Source organism: Mirounga leonina, unplaced genomic scaffold, assembly GCF_011800145.1.
Source record: "Mirounga leonina isolate KUSES-001 unplaced genomic scaffold, KU_Mleo_1.0 Mir_91, whole genome shotgun sequence".
NCBI classification, from domain to species: Eukaryota; Metazoa; Chordata; class Mammalia; order Carnivora; family Phocidae; genus Mirounga; species Mirounga leonina.
This window is the reverse complement of record NW_023270839.1, coordinates 30,153,836-30,168,212: the sequence shown is the minus strand read 5'-3', so window position 1 is coordinate 30,168,212 and position 14,377 is coordinate 30,153,836. Positions and strand designations below refer to the sequence as shown.

The 14,377-nt window shown below is 36.5% G+C and overlaps 1 pseudogene; it reads right to left on the bottom strand.

Moving 5' to 3' along the window:
- Window positions 1–354: 354 nt before the first annotated feature.
- LOC118003226 lies at window positions 355–1,628 on the bottom strand (annotated as a pseudogene).
- Window positions 1,629–14,377: the final 12,749 nt, after the last annotated feature.

Genomic DNA, 14,377 nt, shown 5'->3' with positions numbered 1-14,377 from the left:
GGAGAAGCAGACTCCCCAGTGATCAGGGAGCCCGATACGGGGCTCAATCCCAGGACTCTGGGATCATGACCTGAGCCCAAGGCAGACACTTAACCAATTGAGCCACCCAGGCACCTTAAACTTCTGCTTTAATGAATCCCAAAATTCTGTGACAGATTTTTGTCAAGTTGGTTCCATTAAAAAGTACTGATTTTAAAACTAATAACTTAAAACTGTTACTCTCTCTCCCAACAAATGGTCCATAAAACATTCTCCTTTCCTTTTAAAGGTTTTGCAATGTATCATTATCATTAACCAATCTTTTACTATTAATTATCCAACTGACACAAATAGTTCAGAGACTCTTCTTCCAGCACTGATTAAGACTAGGGTGGCAGGTATTGGGGATAATAATCATTTAGCCTTCTGAGCTTTCTGGGCAGACTTGGTGACCTTGCCAGTTCCAGTTGCCTTCTTGTCCACTGCTTTGATGACACCCGCAGCAACCATCTGTCTCATGTCATGAACAGCAAAATGGTGAAGAGGAGGATAGTCAGAGAAGCTCTCAACACACATAAGCTTGTCAAGAACCATATCAATGATGGCAGTATCACCAGATTTCGAGAACTTAGGGCCATCTTCTAGCCATTTCCCAGAGCAACAATCAATCTTCTCCTTCAGCACAGAAAAGTTGCAAGCAATGTGAGCTGTATGACAATTCATTACAGGTGCATATCCAGCACTGATTTGGCCTGGATGGTTCAGGATAATCACCTGAGCATGAAGCTAGCTGCTTCCATTGGTGGGTCATTTTTGCTGTCACCAGCCACATTGCCACAATGAACATTTTTGACAGATATGTTCTTGACGTTGAAGCCCACATTGTCCTCTGGACAAGTCTCAAAGCTTCATGGTGCATTTCAACAGACTTTACTTCAGTTTCAACATTGACTGGAGCAAAGGTGACCACCATGCCAGGTTTAAGAACACCAGTCTCGACTCACTCAGCCCACAGGCACAGTAGCAATGCCACCAATTGTGTAGATGTCCTGGAGGGGCAGACACAAGGAATCATCAGTCCGACGAGTTGGTGGCAGATTGCAGTCCAGAGCTTCAAGCATCGTGGTTCCACTGGCATTCCCATCTTTACAGTGACTTTCCATCCCTTGAACCAAGGCATGTTAGCACTTGGCTCCAGCATGTTGTCAGCATTCAAACCAGAAATTGGCACAAATGCTATTGTGTCAGGGTTGTAGCCAATTTTCTTAATGTAGGTGCTGACTTCCTAATGATTTCCTCATATCTCTTCTGGCTGTAGGGTGGCTCAGTGGAATCCATTTTGTTAACACCAACAATTAGTTGTTTTACACCCAATGTGTAAGCCAGAAGGGCATGCTCATGGGTCTGCTCATTCTTGGAGATATGTGCTTCAAATTCACCAACACAGCAACAGTCAGGACAGTACAGTCAGCCTGAGATGTGCCTGGAACCATGTTTTTGATGTCTTTGTGTTCTGGGGCATCAATGATGGTCACATAATACTTGTTGGTCTCAAATTTCCACAGGGAGATATCAGTGGTGATACCACATTCACCTTCAGCTTTCAGTTTATCCAAGACCCAGTCATACTTGACGGAGCTCTTTCCCATCTCAGCAGTAGTGGAGACTTGTCCAAATCTGTGTCCAGTGATGATGAGACAATGTTGATGAGTTTTCCCTTTCCCATTTTGGTTTAGGTTTAGTGGTGGTTTTCATGACACCTGTGTTCTGGCTGCAAACCCATCGTGAACAACAACATTTTCTATTTCTTGACTAAGTCTTAGAAGGTTGTGTGTTTCTAGGAATTTAGATTTTCTATGTTTTCCAATTTATGGCATAAAATTGTAGTAATCTCAGGATCCTTTGTTTTTCTGTGCTCTCAATCGTAATTTATCTCTTTTCATTTATGGTTTTTTTTTTTTTTTTTTTACTTGGCCCTCTGTCTTGAGGTCTTGTTGAATCTGGTGAGAGGTTTATTGATTTTGTTTATCTTTTCATAGATCCATCTCTAGTTAATCTTTGCTATTTTTTAAATCTCTATTTCATTGATTTCTGCTCTTATCTATTATTATTTTCTGCTTACTAACTTTGGGCTTTGTTTTTCTAGTTCCTTTAGGTGTAAGGTTAACTTGTTTATTGGAAAATTTTCTTGTTTCTTGAGGTAGGCCTTTATCATTGTGAACTTCCCTCTTAGAACTGCTTTTGCTGTGTCCCATAGATTTTAGCCTTTTGTATTTCCATTTCATTTGTCTTCATTCTTGTCTTTGATTTCCTCTTCAACTTCTTTGTTGACACATTTGTTGTTTAGTAACATGTTGTTTAATTTCCATGTGTTTGTGTTTTTTCCAGTTTTCTTGTAATTGATTTCTAGTTCCATAGAATTGTATTTGGAAAAGACGCTTGATATGATTTCAATCTTCTTTAATTTATTGAGACTTGTTTTGTGGTCCAACATGTGATCTATCCTAGAGAATGTTCCATGTGCACTTGAAGAAAGTTTGTCTTCTGTTTTGGGATGGAATGTTATAGATAAAGATAGATCTATATCTATAAAGTCCAATTTGTCTAATGTGTCATTCAAGGCCAATGTTTCCTTACCAATTTTGGTTGGATGATCTATCCATGGATAAAAGTAGGGTATTAAAGTTTCCTAGTATTCTTGTATTGCTGTCAATTTCTCCATTTATGCCTGTTAATACTTGCTTTACATATTTGGCTTTTGTTACATTGGATGTATATTTACAAGTGTTAAACCATCTTCTTTGTTGACCTCTTGATCATTATGTAAAGCCCTTCTTTGTTTTCTGTTAATCTTTTAGTGTCTATTTGGTCTGATAGGAGTATTTCTACTCCAACTTTCTTTTTGTTTCCATTTGCATGAAATAACTTTTTCTATCTCTTCACTTTTAGTCCACATGTGTTTCTAGATCTAAATGTGGTTTCTGATGGGAAGCATATAGATGGGTCTTGTTTTTCTCATCCATTTAGCCACTCTATGTTTTTTGATTGGAGCATTTCATCCATTTACATTTATAGTAATTATTGATAGATATGTACTTATTACCATTTTGTTAATTGTTATCTTGTTTTTTAGTTCTCTATTCTTTTCTTCTTCTCTTGGTCTCTTCCCTCATGGTTTTATGGTTTTCTTTAGTGTTATATTTGTGTTCTTTTCTTTCTTTTTTGTGTATCTATTGTAGGTTTTTGTTTTTTTACTACCATATATATATATGTGTGTGTGTGTGTGTATATATATATATATATATATATATATATATATATATATGCTGATATTCACTTTAGTTCCTTTCCTTCTCTATGTAGTCCCTCTAGCATCTGTTGTACAGAGGCTGTTCAGTCAGCCCTCAGTTCTTCTTCATAAGGAATTGCTCTATATAAAGGTGTAAGTTTAGTGTGTCCATGGCAGGAGTTGAGTTCAGGGTCTTTCTGCACCACCCTCTTGGATCACCCTTCTTCACAAAGAACTTTTTTAAAATGTAGATTATATTTATTGTATTATAAATTACACTAAGAAGTTTTAGATATGTTTATTCATTTTGAAATGATGACATTATTATATGTTAACACAATTTTCTGAAAATTTCAGAAACAACTATTTAGGTCAAAAGATAGGCTTTTTTATTTTATTTTATTTTTTACAATTTTACAGATATCTTTAATGACAACTTAAGAGAAAAAGCCAGATTTTCGTATCTGCTTCTATATTCAGTTTATTGCCACATCATATATCATGGAGCTCTGGAGAATCTCACTGTGCTCGAATGAATGAATGCAAGTGAAAAAGACTAATAACATCTTAATGTTGTCCCTGAACTGTTTGAGATTTCTGGTCTAGATCACCACCTGTGTGTTGAGTGGAAGTGTCATTGGAGTGGTATCAGAGAGGTAACAATCAATAGATTGAGTTATAATCTAAGTTTTAAACCCAACATATAGCATTATCCATCACTATTTGTTAAACTTTTATGGGCCTTAGTTTCTTCCTTTATAAAATGAAGATATCATACCTCTCCAAATTTCCTTGTGATGATAATACATATGATATCACAGTTGTAAAGTGGCTGGAAAAAAAGTTGGCAGAGCAGAGAAATATAAGAGTTTAATTGCTTCTTACCACCATTGCCATCTCTGCCTCACAAAATGAGTAATGGATGCAAAATTTTCTCTTCAAACATCCTCTTTCCTAGTAAATTTAGTTTTTCATTATGCCCTTAAGGCTAGAGGAAAAATATTAGACAGATGAAGTGGTTTTGTAATAGTCTCTATTTTTATTGCAAATTATGAAGATAGGTGAAAAATTCTGCTATAATTTTTGGAAAAACTGTTTTTCCTGAAATTCAGTTATTTATATAATATAAAAAACTCAGTCGCACTCTATTTCATTGTCTCTATTCACTGAAAAAGAAGAGATTAAGTGGTTGTGTCAGCAATTTAACTGCCCCTAGCAACAGCTCTGTGGCAGTAAGAATGTCTTTTATAACAAGGTGTTCCCTATATAGAATCAGAGATTAATGTCATGACAATTTTCTTGTCTTACAGCCCCACAACATTACTGTCATGTTCAGCAAAGTCTGGCTTCTAGTAAAATTGAGAGGCTCATAATGTGCAAAACACCTATAAGTTATATATTTTGTCATGCAAATGAAAACTTTAATGTTTCAGATAGTAAGAGTTGTTGTTTCTTTATGTATTTAATAGGCTACAACTTAAGGACAACAGTTGTGCTAATATCTAAATCCCAGTAGTCTTCAGTAAATCCTGAAGTTAATAATTCTGAAAGTATTTAGAACGAGGGAGGGAGATTAGCTAGTACTACATCCCTACACCCACATACTCATACTCACCAGCTACTCACATACCTAAATACACACACACACACACACAGTAATATGAGTCAGAATTTAAAGAATCTGTAGTGATAGGTAGTTATCCTGTCCTTTATCATGCTCTTAATAATCTGATACTCCATCCCTGCTTATTTTAGAACAGGGGTTCTCAGACTTGAACTTACAATGGAATCACCTGGAGGGCTTATTAAAACAGATTTCTGGACACTAACCCCAGAGTTTCTGATTCAGTAGGTTTGGGATGGGGTCCTAAAATTAGTATTTCCTACAAATTCACAGTTCCAGGGACTATACTTTGAGAAATACTCACTACAGGATCCTGATAGATACTGTGTTTTCAGATAGTGATCTCAACTCAGATATACCATACATCAAACATTTACTCACTGTGTCACCTAGGACAGATTTATTTCTCTATGCCTCAGTTTCTACCTCTGCAAAAATGGGAATAACCTATCATAAGGCTATTGCAAGTATTACTTGAGAGAAGGGGTTTAAGCATGGTGCCTGGACTGGTGAGTGATCTATAGTGGTTAATGTTTTAAAGAATTCTCTTCAATTCACAGTTTGTGTGTGTGTGTCTGCAGTGTGAATATTTTATGTTGATTACTGAAAATAAGTCTGTAAGATTTAAGTACCCAACTGACAGGTGGAGAGTCTCACAATGCAATGAAAATTGAAGCTGATTTATTTTTTACATGCCAGAGAGAGCAAACTACCTATTGTATCTTTCTTATTTTTAATTAAATTTTAATACTAGCTTTTCCACAGACCCTATAGTATTTTGGCTCAAACTGAATTGCGTAAGTGCCTTAGCAGTTATAAGATAAATCAAGTTTTTTTCTGTATATATTTTCGATGATCTCACCAAATGTGAAGTCTCTTCAGGCCTTGACATTGTCATCAGTGGGAGTGAAGAGTGGATACTAGGGCTTTATATACTCTTGGTAAGACCTCCTGTTCCCTGCTCAGTAGCACTGACTTCCTCTCCACCACACCCTGCTTAAGGACCCAGGACTAACCAGACTGTGCCCTTCCCTCTTGTCCTTATCACTAGCTCTGTGAACCACATTACCAAGTCCTCTCTCATCATCTGTATTCATCCATCATCCCAGTAATTCTTTTTACTAGTAAAACCTTTCTCCCTTATTAACTTCCCAAATCTTCCATTGAGTATTCTGGAACCCAATGTCTATTATGAGCAAAAACCTCTGAATTCTTAACCTCTTCACCAACTTTTCTTTTTCTTTTTCTTTTTTTTTTTTTACCTCCTTGCTCTCTGAAACTTGATTCTCCCTAAAGAATCAGCTTCCTGTGACCCCTATGAAGGGGGAGATGTTTTCCCTTCTGCACTCTACTGCCCCTGGACCTAGACATAGGTAGATTCCCTTGGTACCTTTCAGTCCACTCCCATTACTCTCCTTAAAAATACCTAGTCTCAAGTTCAAATTACTAGATTATGCCATTCATTACTGCACTTTGTTGCAAGCATCTATTGACCCCTGGTCTCTCTCTCATACACATTTCTTCAAACTCTCATTATCTAGCAAATTCATTCTTTCTCTCTCTTTCCCTCCCTTTCTCCCCTTCTTATATATATATGAAAAAGTATATATAAAAATATATATGAATGAATTTTCTAGGTATATATAATATATATAACTATATAATTTGTATACAGAGAGCTAGAATGAATTTTCTATATAAATACAATTTTAACAATTTTATAATCCACTTCTCTGCTATCTCAGTTCCTTGACCTCCTGTCCTCCACTGATTTTGTCCTCTACCCTGATTCAAGTACTCATTTCTATGGTTATAACCTAGTTCACTCCCCTGCCCATAATCTTCACTTTTTTTTTTTTTTTAAAGATTTTACTTATTTATTTGACAGAGAGAGACACAGCGAGAGAGGGAACACAAGCAGAGGGAGTGGAAGAGGGGGAAGTAGGCTTCCCGCGGAGCAGGGAGCCCGATGCGGGGCTCAATCCCAGGATCCTGAGATCAGGACCTGAGCCGAAGGCAGACGCTTAATGACTGAGCCACCCAGACACCCCCATAATCTTCACTTTAAATATTATACTTGCTAACCACCTCTCCTCTTTTCCATCTCACTCCTTCTGGTGTCCTGAGGATAAGAATTCTTTAACCCTACCAGGATCTATAAGACATTTGTTTTACTACTTCTACAATATTTCTACATGCCACATGTCTTCATGTCCCTGACTTTCACATAGAGTTCATGGTCCATCATTCTAATCACCCCTAGTACATATCTTCATGGCCTCTTTCTTCCTACATTGTGTGTTTCCAGAATATTCTGAAGCCTGGCTAAGTTCAATTCGTTCTACTCCACATAACTGAAACAATGTTGACTGCTTCTATGTCCACCTACACTTCTTTTGTTCTTGTTACTAGTGAAATGTCTGCCTCTGTTGAAGGCCAACAACTTTTTACACTGGATCCCATCCCCTTTCAAGGACATGACTCCAGTAATTGTCTTGCCTCTCTGTCTTTCATCATCAGTTTCCCCTTCACTGGTTTGTTTTGATAAGCAGTAATATTCTCAATTAAACATAAAATCTGCTCAATCTCACATTCCTCCCCAGTTCTTGTTCTATTTCTCTGAGCTTCTTTCAGCAAAACTCCTCAATAGCCTTGCCTGTACTTGATGTCTCAGTAGTTTCCATTCTTGCTTGAATTCACTTTAATCAGGCCTCATCGCTACCACTCTATAAAGTCTTAAGTTATTACTATGTTGTTAAACCAAATGGTCAATTTCTAGTCCTTGTCTTAACTAATTTATCAGCATGATTTGATCACTTGATCACTTCATTCTCTTTTAAAAATCTTCTATCATTTGGCTTTCTGGAGACCAACCTCTGATTTTCCTATGTCACTGGCAGTTAATTTTCAGTTTGCTTTTTTCTCATTTATAAGACCTCTGGATATTGAAATATTCCAGGGTTCACTCTTCAAACCTCTACTCTTGTGTTTTCATACTCATTAACTAGGTGCACTTATCCAGTATTAAGACTTTAATTACTATCAGTCAGCTGATGAGTTCTAGATTTATATCTCTCCCCTTTCCCAGAATACAGATTCATATATTTTATGATATCCTCAACATCTCTCTGCAGATGTCTACTAGCTATTAAAATTTATCATGTCTAAATATGAACTCAGCCATACCGTATCTAGCTTTATTCTGTCCTGTTTTTCACATCTTGCTTGATAACATTTTCATCCTTCCATTTGCCTAAGGCAAAAACTGTGAAGTTATCCATCTTCCCCATGTTCCATTTGTCAGCAAAAGCTATTCCTGTATCTTCGAAAAACATTTTGAATTTGACCAAATCTTACCATTATTAGGCCAACACCCCAATTCAAGAACGATCATTTCTTAGCTGGACTATTGCAGTAGCCTCATAACCTGTTTCCTGGTTTCCTTCTCCCCGTCCTGCTATTTATTTCTGACATGTAAATCTGAGTGGTCCTTTAACAATATAAATCAGATCATGTCACTTCTCTGCTTAAAATTCCTCAGTGGCTTCCATACTTCAGAGTAAAACTCCAGGTCTTTAAAATAGCCCCTAAGACCCTAAACATTATGGCTGTGCTCTTTTTCCACTCTAATCTTATTTAGATCACATGTATTCTGGCTTCCATTCTGTTCCCTGATCATACCAGGCACGTTTCTACCTCAGTACCTTTGCACTTGCCTTTCTCTGCTTTGAATGCTCTTCCCCCAGATATTTGCATAGCTCTCTTAATCTTTTCAGGTCTTTTTCAAATGTCATTCTATCATCCTGACAATAAGACAGAATCCCTCCTTGCCCATTCTTCTGAATCCCCTTTACCTTATTTTTCTCCATTGCCTTTGTCATTTTATCATCTGATAAAATGTATTTTGTATTTACCTTTGTATTTATTCTTGTCTGGCTCTCTTACCTAGAATGTAGATTCCATAAGGACTACAACTTTGGGTTCACCACTATATACTCAGTACATGGAACTGTTCTTGGAACATAGTAAGTGCCTAATAACTACTTGTTGAAGAATTGAGTACCATGAATTAACTTCATAATAGCCCTTAAGACAATGATTTGGGTGCTAAGTTAAATGAATCATGTAAGCTGCAATTAGATTTTATTTTGTGTCTGATTTTTTAAAAATGAATTTTGCTTACATAATCTAATGGCCAGATTGTGTTGTGTATTTAAAATTCTCTGGATTCATGATGATGAAGAATGTAATTATGATAATGATTAAAGCAATAATAACAACAAATCCCTTCCCAATTTTAAGGATTTTTAGTTCAATTAAGTATGGAAAAAACAACAGCCAGAGAAAATTAAGCAAAACTTTTTTGTGTCCTTGATGATTGTTATCTCTGTTCAAGTGAAAGATTAAAAAAAAACAACAACAAACTTTTCAGTTAAGAAATTGCACTTTATCAGTTAGATATTGAAAAGAACATTTACATATCGCTAACTGGTCCTTATTCTCACCTATTATATGGTAGTAAAAAAGTTTCTAAATACCACCTCTGACACCTCTTATGAATAGTAGATTCATAATTTGCTTTTTTCTGCAGCATGCAAAGTAAATATTAAGAATTATTCAATTTCCAGGGCGCATGGGTGGCTCAGTTGGTTAAGTGACTGCCTTCGGCTCAGGTCATGATCCTGGAGTCCCAGGATCAAGTCCTGCATCGGGCTACCTGCTCAGCAGGGAGTCTGCTTCTCCCTCTCCCGCTCCCCCCTCTTGTGCTCTCTCTCTACTCTCTCTCTCAAATAAATAAGATCTTTAAAAAAAAAAAAAAGAATTATTCAATTTCCAGGCCACCTGGGTGGTGCAGTTAGTTAAGCATCTGACTTTTGGTTTTAGCTCAGGTCTGATCTCAGGGTGATGAGATGAGCCCTGCATTGGGCTCTGCACTCAGTGTGGAGTCTGCTTAAGTCTCTCTCTCCATCTGCTCCTTCCCCACATGCCTGCTCCCTCTCTCTCTCAAATAAATAAATCTTAAAAAAAATTACTCAATTTTCATATAAACTATTATTGTGGATATTTGCTTTAGGGAGTGGAGATTGGACATTGATCAGGCATAGAGGTTGTTTGATAAATGTGGCTCTAGTAGGTAGCAGAAGTGAATTATTATTTTGCTGAGAAAAATTCAGATGAAAATAAAAGACATGGTAAAGATAGACCCATAGTGGAGTAAAAATTAGAGTTTAGGGCTTGAAAAAGATTGGTCTCTGGCAAATATCTCAGACTTCTGAAATTTTGAAATGCTATATAATAGGGTTAATGATAAACTAGTAATAGTTCACCCCTCATGGGATGGTAACCCAGTTTCAAATCCTTTCAATTCCTAATTGAAGTAACATTATTTGGGATTGTGGAATCTCTAACAAAGGTAAATTCTCTCTGGAAGAAAATAACATAATATAGAGTCTTAACTATCTCTACCAATTTTCATTACAATATACAGAACTCAAGGATAACCAGATAAGGGGCACCTGGGTGGTTCAGTCAGTTAAATGTATGCCTTTGGCTCTGGTCATGATCCCTGGGGTCCTGGGATCAAGCCCCATGTTGGGGTCCTGGGATCAAGCCCCACGTTGGGCTCCCTGCTCAGCAGGGAATCTGCTTCTCCCTCTCCCTTTGCCCCCTCCCACCCCCATGCACTCTCTCTCTCTCTTGCTAATTCTCTCTCAAATAAAATCTTTTAAATAATCAGATAAGACAGAAGACAAGATATTATTGAAATCTATGAGTCAAAATTGGTAATTAAAACAGACTGTAGATAATGGAGTTTTTAGACACAAACTTGAAAATGATTTTGATTAATATTTTCAAGAAACTAAAAGATGAAATGAAGAGTTTAGGTGGACAGTTTGTATAAAATCAAAGATGATGAACAAATAAAAATTCTAGGACTGAAAATATCACTGAAAGTAATAACTTAATGGGTTTAACTGTAGATTAGATGCAACTGAAATAAATCAAACAGAGAAAAACAATTGTATGGTTTCACTCATATGTGGAAGTTAAGGAATAGTGCAGAGGACCACAGGGGAAGGGAGGGAAAACTGAATGGGAAGAAATCAGAGAGGGAGACAAACCATGAGAGACTTTGGACTCTGGGAACCAAACTGAGGGTTGCAGAAGGGAGGGGGGTTGGGGGATGGGGTAACCAGGTGATGGGTATTAAGGAGAGCATGTGTGGTGATGAGCACTGGGTCTTATATGCAACTAATGAATCACTGAACACTACATCAAAAGCTAATGATGTACTAGATGTTGGCTAATTAAACATAAAAAAGATGCAACTGAAGAGAGAATTAGTGAAATGGAAGTTAAGTCAAAAGAAAAAAAACTATAAATGTTTTTATCCAGCCATGCAAAATGCAAAAAAAAGAGACATACATAATATAATTAAAAATTACAATATATGTAAAATTAAAGTATCAGAAAGATAAAAGAATAGGGCAGTAGTAATGTGTGGGGGGAAAAAAATCTCTGGAAGCTTATATACAAAACTGATGAGCAAAAAAATCTCATTAATAAAGGGCAAATGGACACTCTGAACCTCAAGTTTGTAGTAGCTTGAGAAGGACAAAATATTACCTATATAGTGTTCTGAGTACATTCCTAGAGAAACATCAGCCAAACCCATAATTAGGAACTTTCCATTAAAATATAGTCTATTAAAATGTCAACATTGTGAAAGACAAAAAAAAAAAAAAAGTGGCTGTGGAAATGTTTCAGACTAATGGAGGCTGAGGCGTGAAAACTGAAGGCAATGCCTGACCCTACACTGCATCCTCCACTGGAGGGGGAAAATGTGTCAAAGACAAAATTAGAATCTGGATGATAAATTATCCTAAGAACATTAAATTAACTGTGTTGTGGCCATTTAAAATCCCTATTCTTAGGAAATGCATGCTTAATTAATTAGAGGTAAGGGGCCCCAATACATGTAACTTTAATTTCAAATGGTTCAGTAAGAAAAAATATACCCAGAGGACAAATGAACAAATAGTAAAACAAATGGAGCAAAAATGTTATCATTAGGTAAATCTGCATAAAGGGTATACAGGAATTATTTGTGTCTTGTAACTTTTCTGTATTTTGAAATTATTTCCAAATAAAGTTAAAAACTTACAAAAATAATTGAATCAATTGAATTCTGAGGGTGTTACCAAAAGGACAACTTTACCAAACATTTTCATGTATTCATGCATCCATTTCCAAATATTTGTTGAAGGCTTGCTAGAGGTTGGCTGACTAAACTTAGGGGAGATACTGTAATGAAAAGAAAGAATATGGTAACTGCCCTATGGGAGATTGCATAGTGAGATGCAGACATTAAAAAGTAATAACACTAAGAACTGTATACATACAAAGAGTAAGTGCAGGATGTTATAAAGATACTCTTAAGTCACTCTTCAATGATTTAACCTCTTGGTCATAACTGATTTCATGAGAAAGTAAGGAATCCAAGTCAGGTGGATCACTTGGAGTGTATGTTAGCCTTTTTTGTTTTGCCTTTCTCCCATCTTCTATTCCCCCCCCACCCCACAGTTCTTTCCTTCTTCATCATTCTCTGCCCTGCTCTGTGCCCATGTGGCTAGCCCCTACAGACTGTATTACTGGGGGTCCCTTGCTTTCTGGCTTCCAGTTGGGTTTGGAGTATGGAGGACAGAAGTCTGAATATTTCTTCCCTTACTCTCTTTCTGCCTCATCACTAGGTTCTTACAGTGGTTGTGTCTGTCTTTATGGCTCTTTTTGGGAAATCCCAACCCTGCAAGCTCCCTCTCCTTGTTCCCTCAAGCCTCAGTGTGGTAAATATCTCCTCCTATTGTCCAATCTTGGGTGCCTCCTCCTCCTCTATTGTTTTTTTTTTTTTTCCCCCCACCACTGTGAATATGCCCTTAATTAAATTCTTCTGAAAAATAACAGCTGAGTAAGCCTTCTGGCCTTCTGTTTTCTGTTGGGACACCAACTGATACAGAGTGTTTCTCTGTTCATTTGGAATTAGAACTAAGTTTCAAGCCTTGGTCCCAGATTTGATGTCTTAAATATAGGTTATGTGAAAATTTAATTGTTGTTATGAAATTACCTTACACTATGTAAATGAACCTATAAAGAGAGAAAGCTGGTGTTGTAAGAGAATAATGAAGCAGATATACAGAGACAAAAGATGGAAGGTGAAGATCACCTGGGTTCTTAGTACTTTCTAAGTGCTGATTCAATCTTTTTGAGGGCCAGCTATATCTGCTACACTTGAGTCAAATGAGAGTATTAGTGTCACAAATAACCCCCCTTTATTTTCTTAGGACAGCTCAAAATAGTGTTGTTTTTTTTTAAATATTTTATTTATTTATTTGACAGAGAGAGAGAATAGCGAGAGCAGGAACACAAGCAGGGGGAGTGGGAGAGGGAGAAGCAGGCTTCCTACCGAGCAGGGAGCCCGATGTGGGACTTGATCCCAGGACCCTGGGATCATGACCTGAGCCGAAGGCAGACGCTTAACGACTGAGCTACCCAGGCGCCCAAAATAGTGTTATTTTTAATGGCATAAGATTTTTTTTTGTGTTTGAATTTTTGCTTTCTCTTCCAAACTTGTAAAAACTATGTTAATATAGCTTTCAACATTCTTCTATTAATAGTTTGATTTAGAATAAAAAAGTGAAATCATGTAAAGTAATGGTAGATATATAACAGCTTTTCTTTTTATTAGTTTCAGCGGTAGAATTTAGTGATTCATCAGTTGCATATAACAGTGATCATTACATCAAGTGCCTTCCTTAGTGCCCATCACCCAATTATCCCTTCCCCCACCTCCACCTCCTCTCCAGCAACCCTCAGTTTGTTTCCTAGAGTTCAGTGTCTCTTATGGTTTGCCTCCTTCTCAATTTTCATCTTATTTTATTTTCCTTCCCTTCCCCTATGTTATAACAACTTTTATAGCTTTTTTTCTATGTGTATAGGACTATAACAGGATTTATTTTTCTCAGTATTGTCTAAATTTATTGATAAGAATCACATATATCAGAAGCAATACATTTTGATTTTTAAATTTATTCAGATAATCTACATGTAAATATACTTTCAACTTTATTCATGGATGATTATTGGAAAAAAATACTAGACATAATTTTATTTGATCCATTCAACTTACAGATGAGAAAAGAAAATGAGCAGATATAAGCAAACATAGCCATATAAATTTTACATTTCAAAGTGAATAAAACATATGCATTATTATGAAACATATTCATTATATTATGTAACGATATGGTATGTAAAATGCACATATTCCCCAGTCACTTGAAATTTTCCTATGGCTTCACTATTGATGGGGATTTCTTATTGCTAATGGTGTGTTTTAAAACATTTTCTACCTAAGTGGTCAGCCTACAACAGGCCTCATGAATCATAACTTAAATGAGCTGGGGGAAGAAATTTAATCTACTGTAATT